The sequence below is a fragment of the Sinohyriopsis cumingii genome, unplaced genomic scaffold (assembly GCF_028554795.1).
Source record: "Sinohyriopsis cumingii isolate HCF-2022 unplaced genomic scaffold, ASM2855479v2 utg000974l, whole genome shotgun sequence".
In the NCBI taxonomy this organism is placed as follows: domain Eukaryota; kingdom Metazoa; phylum Mollusca; class Bivalvia; order Unionida; family Unionidae; genus Sinohyriopsis; species Sinohyriopsis cumingii.
This window is the reverse complement of record NW_028315950.1, coordinates 992,638-1,001,781: the sequence shown is the minus strand read 5'-3', so window position 1 is coordinate 1,001,781 and position 9,144 is coordinate 992,638. Positions and strand designations below refer to the sequence as shown.

The 9,144-nt window shown below is 34.5% G+C and overlaps 1 pseudogene across 3 annotated transcripts; it reads right to left on the bottom strand.

The window, feature by feature from the left end:
- Window positions 1-2,687: 2,687 nt before the first annotated feature.
- Window positions 2,688-9,071, bottom strand: LOC149772900 (uncharacterized; annotated as a pseudogene). Of its 3 annotated transcripts, XR_016417541.1 has the most exons (3): window positions 8,989-9,071; window positions 3,546-5,211; window positions 2,688-3,511 (listed from the first exon to the last, which is right to left on the bottom strand). The product of XR_016417541.1 is annotated as an uncharacterized LOC149772900, transcript variant X3 (transcript). The 3 variants fall into 3 exon arrangements; XR_016417539.1 differs by having other exon boundaries at window positions 2,688-5,211; XR_016417540.1 differs by lacking the exon at window positions 8,989-9,071 and adding an exon at window positions 7,234-7,480 and having other exon boundaries at window positions 2,688-5,211.
- Window positions 9,072-9,144: the final 73 nt, after the last annotated feature.

Here is a 9,144-nt window from a genome sequence, read left to right as displayed (position 1 = left end):
TTCATTGTTCTGGAAAAAAATAGAAGTTTGTTTACCAATTGACACATTTTATGTCACGTATTCCAGGTATGACCTTGATGACCCAACTTAATGATTCTTACTCAGAGAAAGATTTTTTTAAAAAGGGTCAGCAACTAGATACACTGTTTCTATTATTAGTTGTTTACATAGAAAATAAAATTTTTAAAAAAAGTCAGACAGGTCAAACAGAACTGAACTCTATTCTGGAAATATCAAATTCAGTAAACAATATTACATTAAAATTGCATGTAACGGAAAACATTTAAAACAAACAAACAAACAATTAAATTAAATATACATAACACTTCCTCCCCCCATGAAAAAAACATAATAAAGCTTTCTTCTTTTACCATAGGTCAATTATACATGTGATTTCAGAGATATTTTTTCCCCAGAATTCTTATTTGATGCCGATTGCAACTTTTTAATCTGACCTGGTGTCAGAGTACACTGACGTGATCATATGACATTGTAACATCATGACTGATCTAATTACATGTTTGGAAAACTATTACATGTTTGGAACGGGCACATCATCGACTCTCATTTGTCCACGAAACCTTCAAGCAACATTGTTTTGTCTGACAGCATGACATCGATTGCTTTGTAACCACCGGGAATAACCCGTATATCATTAACATTAGCTCGCACATGAATATCAACAACAGACTATCTGAACAAATAGAAGTAGTTCTTAAGAAAAGTAATAGATTAGATACAGCGTTGAGAAATCACACTGACATATCTATAAACCAGAATCAACATTCTACTCACGATCCATGAATTTCATCAGACTATGATATGCCCGTGCTACGTTGTTTTGTTTGAAACTCAGTATTATGACTTCGGATTGTTCCTGATGTCAATTTATTCTTAATGAAATTGTAGACACTGCTAATCTGTCAAACACCATTGGGTTTATTTCTTGATTATCTAATCTTGTGTTACCATGAAATGCAACGAATATATGTCATGGTGTTGAAATTCGCTGTTAAGATGCTATCTGCAACATTGACTTACAATCACTATCCACGAAAAATGGAGTCAATGTTGGCATCCGCAATGAAAGTTTTGTTAGTGTTACTTTACCTGCAGCTGCAGCATTATCTTGCCACATTACATCGTTGTCAGTGGACTTTTGAACTAGCTCAACCCTATGTTTGGCCCCAAAGATAACTTTGCTAATATGTCTGCAGAATCTGAAGATACGTATCAGAACATAGGTATCACAAACCTGAATCTTCCTTGAGCATCAATTTGAGATCGTCGTATTGCAAACCCTAGCTTAAATTCTAGATTGTCGCCATGGACTACAGGGGCTACCTAGTTGTCAGCGTTGTTAGCATGGCTTCTTGGTGGTCTCATCTCATACTGTGTATTGTCAGGATGGTCTGTAATATCCTTTGAGAACATCATTGATGGACCAGCAGGCCTTGAATAATCATCAGAATATCTCCAAAGACCGAGTATTGTCGTAAAATCAACTTCCTTGTGATACTTTGATTTGTCTATCAATCATATACATGGCACTTTTAAATAACACCATAATACCATTATTAACAGATAAGCATTTGTCATCTGGAGCGTATGGAACGTCTACTCAGAACTTCAATAAATGCCTCAGTGGGTAGACTGGATGTATCTTGGACTTGGAGTTCGTTGGTTTGGTTCTCGCGCTTCATAAGAATAATATTGATGATCACGCACACACTCATCCTTGAGTACTGGTGCATCCATGTCAAATGCAGGATCATATATATATACGCTTGAACATTTGATTATATTCGCTATTGTCCAAAACGATGTTCTAACATAACAATATTAAAGACGACGAAGATTTTATAGCATGGCAAGCATACAGAGGTTTAAAAATTACCCTGTCAAATACAGCTGGCCAAGAAAGTCTTACTACAGTGGAAGCCATGTTAAAGAGGAATCCAGTTAACACAGAAAGCCATGCTACAAAGCAAGCAATGTCACAAAGGAAGCCGTGTTACATAGGAATCCATGTTACAAAGGAAACCGTACTACATAGGAATCCAGGTAACAGGGAAAGCCAAGCTACAAAGCAAGCCATGTCACAAAGCAAGCCATGTTACACAGGAATCCAGGAACAGGGAAAGCCAAGTTACGAAGGAAACCTGATTACCACAGAAGCTAAACTACAAAGGAAGTCATGTCATTGAGGAAGCCAACTTATTGAGGGGATGACTGAGGAAAGTTTCATTGCATAAGTACCTGGGTGTCAGATGAAACTTACAATCTGAATAACATTTCATGAATTACACCTATACATGACATCACACTACAGGTAATGTAACGGTTACTGGTGTCACTTTTACCATACCCAGTTCTTAAAGTGCTTTTAATCTACCCTGCTCCTGACGGGGTTTTTATCTACTCCATTCTTAATGGGCTTTTCTTTATAGGGGTTATGATCATCCAGTGCATTTCTATGTAGAAGTATGTATAGTCTGTTTAACAATATGTATTTTTACTCTGTATAGCAATATAGAAATAATATGGTCTGCTGTGTGAAAACATTTGGAAAATAAGCAAAAACCGAACAATAAGAGGCTGTGTACCTGATCCCAAATTTTTCAAAAATATTTTAGAAAGGCTCCTAGGTCTGTTAAAAGAGAAATACAGTCAAAACAGACTAGTACTAAAATTAGACAGTCAAACACTTTATTGTTTGTATTGATCCATATATCATAAACCTAAAATATTTGTTACATGAAGCACATCTGATATTTACATTAAATTATGTGATTGATTATTACAGATATTTCAAATTACAATACACAGTTGTAGTGGAAGCATTTTACACTGACACCGTATTTTTCCAAATCAAATTCTGAATACCTGTCATCACTAGAATTGTATCGTTACGTATTTAGTTGGCCATGGTGGAAACTTAAAACTGATGTATAATATTTAAAAGCTGCATTGTAAACCTACGATAAATTGATGTAATAGTTTTTATTAATGGTTGAAAGAGTACAAAGCCACAATGGTATAATAGTTAAAAGCTGTACAGGTCTGAGCAGTAAGGAATAGTGGTCTGATTAAAATTGAGACCTAATTATAATAAGTACATCTGACTGGCATCTGTTGACCTATGGAATCCCTGGTGCATTTATTTTTAGTAACATATCATATAGCAGGCATGTGCAAACTATGGTCCACAGGCTGGATCTGGCCTGTGAATTGTTTTTCTTTCATCACAGAACTTGGCTTCACAAACTGTTTATCTGACCTGTGAGCTGGAGGAGGTTGCACATGATTGATATAAAGTGCTGCTCTTTGTGTTATGGAGAGTTATCTTTGTAAGTATGTTCCAAATAACTTTATTACTTTTATAAATATCAAAACAGTGAACTGTTTTTTGTAAAATAAACCATCAACAGAACATTACCTCATGCTGGTATATGTCATAGTTCCATTATAATGTCGGAAATTTCTATTTTAATCTAATTGCCACCATGCCCTACATCTATCCAACTGGTGTTTTCCACCATGACTAGTTTTTAGCAATTATCCCTTAAAGTTACCAAATTAGTATAAAACTGAAGGAGTTCAAGAGATTATGTGATTTATTTGGTGCTTCTGGTTGGACTTCCTGTTAGTAATTTATCAATGAAAAATGGTATAAAATGAAAATAATTCTTAAGAATAATCCACCAATAATTTCTGAGATTTATTGCGCACCATCCATCTTTTCAGACCTTTATTTAGTGCAACCAAACCTTCAATTTTTTTAAAATTAATGTGTAAAGTTGTGATGAGAAATTATCTGCTGTATAATATTTAGTTTGACTTTGCTATGTCTTGAACATCTTCAGAGCTTTCCAAATTAACCGAGTCATTATCAAGTATCTGTGCCGCATTCACCTCTGCAGAAACATCAACAAACTCTGCTTCCATTTCAAGCTGACTCTGTTCCTCATCATATTTTTCCATGATAGCACTGATCAATCGGCAACGTGCAGCTCCGCATGTGCAAGGGATGGGATGTTGTGTTGTGTCCGGGTCTTCTCCAAGGTCTTCTTCATCTTCATAATCATCATCTTCCTCATCGCTTTCATCATCAATGCTTTCAAGCATCTCTATGGAGATATTGTAATGTCGTTTGTTACCTTCATCTTGGGAGAGCTCGATTTTACAGCAGAGTTTATCTCCCTTTTCCACCAGCAGTGATGCTGGTAGGAAGCAGACAGTTTGTTTCCAATGGGTCTCTGCACATTCAGGTGAGGTAGACAATATTATTTTCTGAACACTTTCACATGATTGCTCAGCATGGTTATCACATGAAAAATGAGGTGGGTGATTGCAAGAACTATCAATACATTTATGTGGCCTGTTACTGTCAAGTTGTGCATTATCATAGGCATCAAATTCTACATCAAACCACACAGCAAATCCATGCATTGATCCAGCTTTATCAACATCAAAAGCGAGTTTGTTTGTTAGATACTGAACTTCTTCTAAACTAACTTTGCTTAGGTCAAAGTTTGCTAATACCTTATGAGTAGCAACACACTGGCTTGGTTTAATTGCTGTAATGGCTGGCTTCTGCAGAGCTGACTGAAGGGAAGAGAGGAGTAATGGTGTAAAATCAAAACCATACACATCCTTCCAGAATTCAAAATGTTCCTCATAATACTCTCGCATATTTACTGGGGAAATATAAATTGTTGCTCTTGACGGAAGAATTATTCCATCCTTATCAAGCCATTTCTCCCGAGCAAAAATGACAGAGTCAAGCATTGACTCATGAAGCAGATAAAAGCCCATCCATTCTGAAAGAATAATGTCCACTTTGGGTTCTGGCAATTCAACTTCCTCTACCAAGCCTTTAATAACAGTGATTCTGTCATCAAATTTATTTAATTTTATGATTTTTTCACATCCATCTGCCAATGAACTAGCTTCAACAGCAAAAACCCGTTTTGCTCCTGCTCTGACAGCAAACAAGGACAAAATCCCAGTTCCTGCTCCAACATCCAAAACAATTTTATCACGGAAAAGAAATGCATTTTGCTGAATAAATGTTTTGTATGCTTCAGTTCTGGGTCTATCTTTTAACATCAGCTCATGTACTGACAGGTCTCCATAGCTGGAGAAATAATCTGTTTCAGTCATCTTTTATTCTTTGACGCTGGCAAATCTTATACCTCACATTTTAATCTGAAAATAGATACAAAATACTGAAATAATCACAGAGATGGACATGTTGCATTATACAAATTAATGGTACATTTCTAGAATCTCAGTTGTGTGTGTGTGTGTGTGTGTGTGTGTGTCTGTATATATGTCTATATGTAAGTATGTATCAAATATCTGCTTATAACTGACAGCATTTTGTAGCATCATCTATACACATGTGCAATATATTTTGAAACCTCTGACTGAAATAGTAACTCATTCAGAATTCATGAAATTGTTCTATTTTTGTTGCAAAGATTATACAAGACTGAATGGTCTACTAGTCCTGGAAGATTGTTTGATTACATTTCGCTGTTTTGAGAAATGCCTTTAGATCAATACATGTACTTTCTAGACATTATAACATTCTGGTTATGTTCTATTTTAAATACAATAATATACTATCCTATCAAATAATGCACAGTCTGTGGCTGCGCATGTTAATGAATGCATATGCTATAAATTTCATATCCAATAATGCTGAATTTGTGTAACTATGCTGTATATTATGGTATCTGACACAGTGTAAGGTAATCTAGCAAATTTAAACTCTTGGCTAGTGCAAATTTGCATCTCCTAGTAATAATAGCACAATTTCTAAAAGCTCTTGCATCTAGCTGAATTCTGATAAAGCTCCTTAAAAGAATGTTAACGAAGAAAGATTTCTACAATGTTTCACGATTCATGTACTATTTTTGTGAGGTAAAACATTAGCACATGTACGCAGAGGACTATCTTCAGATGGTACATCTTAAAATTTATAAATAACTGAAAGCCAAAATAATACAGAAGACAAAAGTCAACATTACACAACTGGATACATGGACACTTGCAGAAAATATGTAAATGATTGAGACTGAGTGATATCTTTTCTTCCCTACCCCAGACTCTTTGCTGGTTTTTGAAAGTTGCAGTGTCTAATGTATTATAATGATTTATTTGGTATAAAAGCTTTGCTAGTATTTCTGAGTATACTATTTGCTAGAACATTAGCATACTGTTTAATCACATCCATCTCCATAAGCTTATAGCTTTTGTTGTAAGATTTATTTGCTAGTATTTCAGAGAACATCGTAGATTGATAGCATACTGTACCTATTAAATAATATATCCACCTCCAAAAGCTTAAAGTTTTGTTATAAGTAAAGATTTATTTTAACCCCCAAAATTTGCTAACTCCTGTAGGTAGAAAAGACTCAATGCATCCTTCTGTATGTTGTAAGAGGCAACTAATGGAAACAGCAGCAATGATGGCTCTATGGTCAGCATGCCAGTTTTGTGACTGAAAGGATGCAGGTTCAATAATCTCTGGGTGGGCTTTTTCCCCAGAAGGCACTTTTCTAAACTGTGTTTCACAAAAAAAAACTATATGTGCTGCTGTGCCATAGCCCTACCTCCAAATTATGGACTCTAATTATCAATCAATATGAGAAAAAAAACAACAAAAAAACCCGAGGTAGAATGAAAACAGATTTGATAATTCAAGAGCATACAGAATATTGTAAAAGTATTTAACCTCCAGAGAACAAAGATCATTTTGAAAAATATTGATCTTTTAAGTAATTTATTACCAAGGTTCTGTGTAAAGTCTTCAATTAAGATCCATTTAATGTTACGGTAAACTGTTGATTTACATGGATGCTACAAAAACAAGTATCCCTCAAAAGGACTGATACTCTGCTGTTTGAAAGAATTTCCTGGAATTCAATGAAATACCATTTCTAATTTTTTATCCACCATTGAGAGTTGAATCTAGCTCTGACATTCTCTTGAGATATGGTTTTCAAATTAGATGCTATGGCAGTCATACTAGATGTTACATCAGCACCATCATTTAGGACAAACTAGACACCATTAGAAAAACCACATGTATTGATTAGAAACCATTTAGCAGTAGCGACAGAAACTACTAAGAGCGCCATAACATAAGTCATACCTGATATAAAATTGGCACCATCTGTATAATGACATGCATGATATGATTATTTTTTTTATTATACAAACTCTGTGTCATCATTAGTTCCAGAGATGCAGCAATAACAAGATTTTTAAGATGGACATCAGGGTGGCCTTAATGGATTTCAGATCCTCATCATTTTCATTCAGGGCCAACTACAGGTTAAGGCCCAATGTTGATATGACTTTCCAACTAGGAGACGTAGCGATGCCCAGATTTTCAAAACGGCTTTCATGAAGGTCAGATCAGAACCATTTTCATTGTTTCAGCTCAACAAGTCCACTGGTGACTAAAATGCGTGTTTGCCTAAGCTGAGATTGTGAAAGGAAACATGTATTGGTTCAGCCAAGTTCAATGGTAAAAAAACGCACGGTTCTAGTTACATTTAAAAAAAAAAACGTAAGTAGTAGGCCATTATGAACTTTTATTCATTCCAGACATAAATGAAGCAAAAACTAGAAAATAAGCACCATTCACTTCCTGAATTAACTTCACTCAGAGTCATAGTTACATCTCTTTGTTAGTATTTGTCTCCCAAATTTTGTCATCCCCTCTCCAATAGAATGTAGGATAAGCAGAAAAATGTAGATTCAGTTGAGTTGACACAGTCATACATATTATTTTAATAATATATTATATTATATTCTCTTGCAATGTCTTCTTATGTGAATGGAATCAACAGTAATAACTGTATTCATCCAAGGCATATAATTTTTAAGTTTCTCACTCCATCCTATGGATTCGGCTAAGGCTCGATTTCAGCATGGTATATCAAAAGCTAGGCTGAAAAATCAGCCCCACACCTACAATAATACTTAGCAATTTATCAGCCTAAATAAAAGCATGTATACATTACACTCAGATCAGTTACTATATACACCATATACTAAAAAATCAAAAATCAAAACAAACACACGATTATTTACATCTTTTGGGCATGTACATTGGTGCATTCCCCTATATTATGATTTGCAATTGTTTTCATAATAATAATAATAATAGGCAAAAACACAAACTTGATTTAAGCAATTTTGATGTAAATTAATTTCTTTTTACCAATTTTGGGCAGGTATGACAAATTACAAATTGGTCAGAGCTTAAAATATAAGAGATCATGACTGTGAGAATCTAGAATATATCTATATTAGTCTTACAATGTAAGACCTCGATGTTGATATTTGTTTTGCATGTCTTATCAGCACTGAAGTCTTACATTGTAGGATTAGAATGCATATTTACATTTTTTTGTTTAAATACCAAATAGTGACTCCTTTTAAAGTAAATAAAGATGTAACAGACATACAAAATGAGGTAAAAGCTGTTCAATCAAGTACAATTGAGTGACTTTGTTACATGAATGGAACTATAAACTGAAAAACTTAAATAATTCCTTTAAAGCTCACTAAATTCAATTTTGCATTATTTATTATTCAAACATATTCACGATTATTATGGTACACAATATTTATTTCTAGTAACAGATCAATACTTTCGTATCAATATTATTTTTGTCTGATCCTTACATTGTGGAGTTTTTCAGTTTTCAGTCACCTCTAAATTCTCAGTGGCAACAATCTTTATCAGGTAATGCTGATAACAATGCACCTAAGAAGTGAATTAAGTGTACAAACTGTCAAGTCTTCCAAAGTCAAAGGGAGGTAACATCTATGAAATAAATGGGTTAAATAGGTGAACTACAGACGAGTTTTCATGCTTTTGCACCCTTCAGTTCGTTTTTTGTTTAAAAGTTTCACCTCACCGCTATGTCAATCTTTTGTAAACACGAATTAACTCTGACTTACAAAATGCATATACAGATATTTCTTTACGTCAAAATTCTGCAAAACTGTATGCCTACAGTAATTGCCATCGATATGCTTCGAACGGTCCGCTTCGAACACATGGAAGTCAGTTATAGTTCTGTGTAGTGAACATGCTTGGATTAATTACTTTATTTA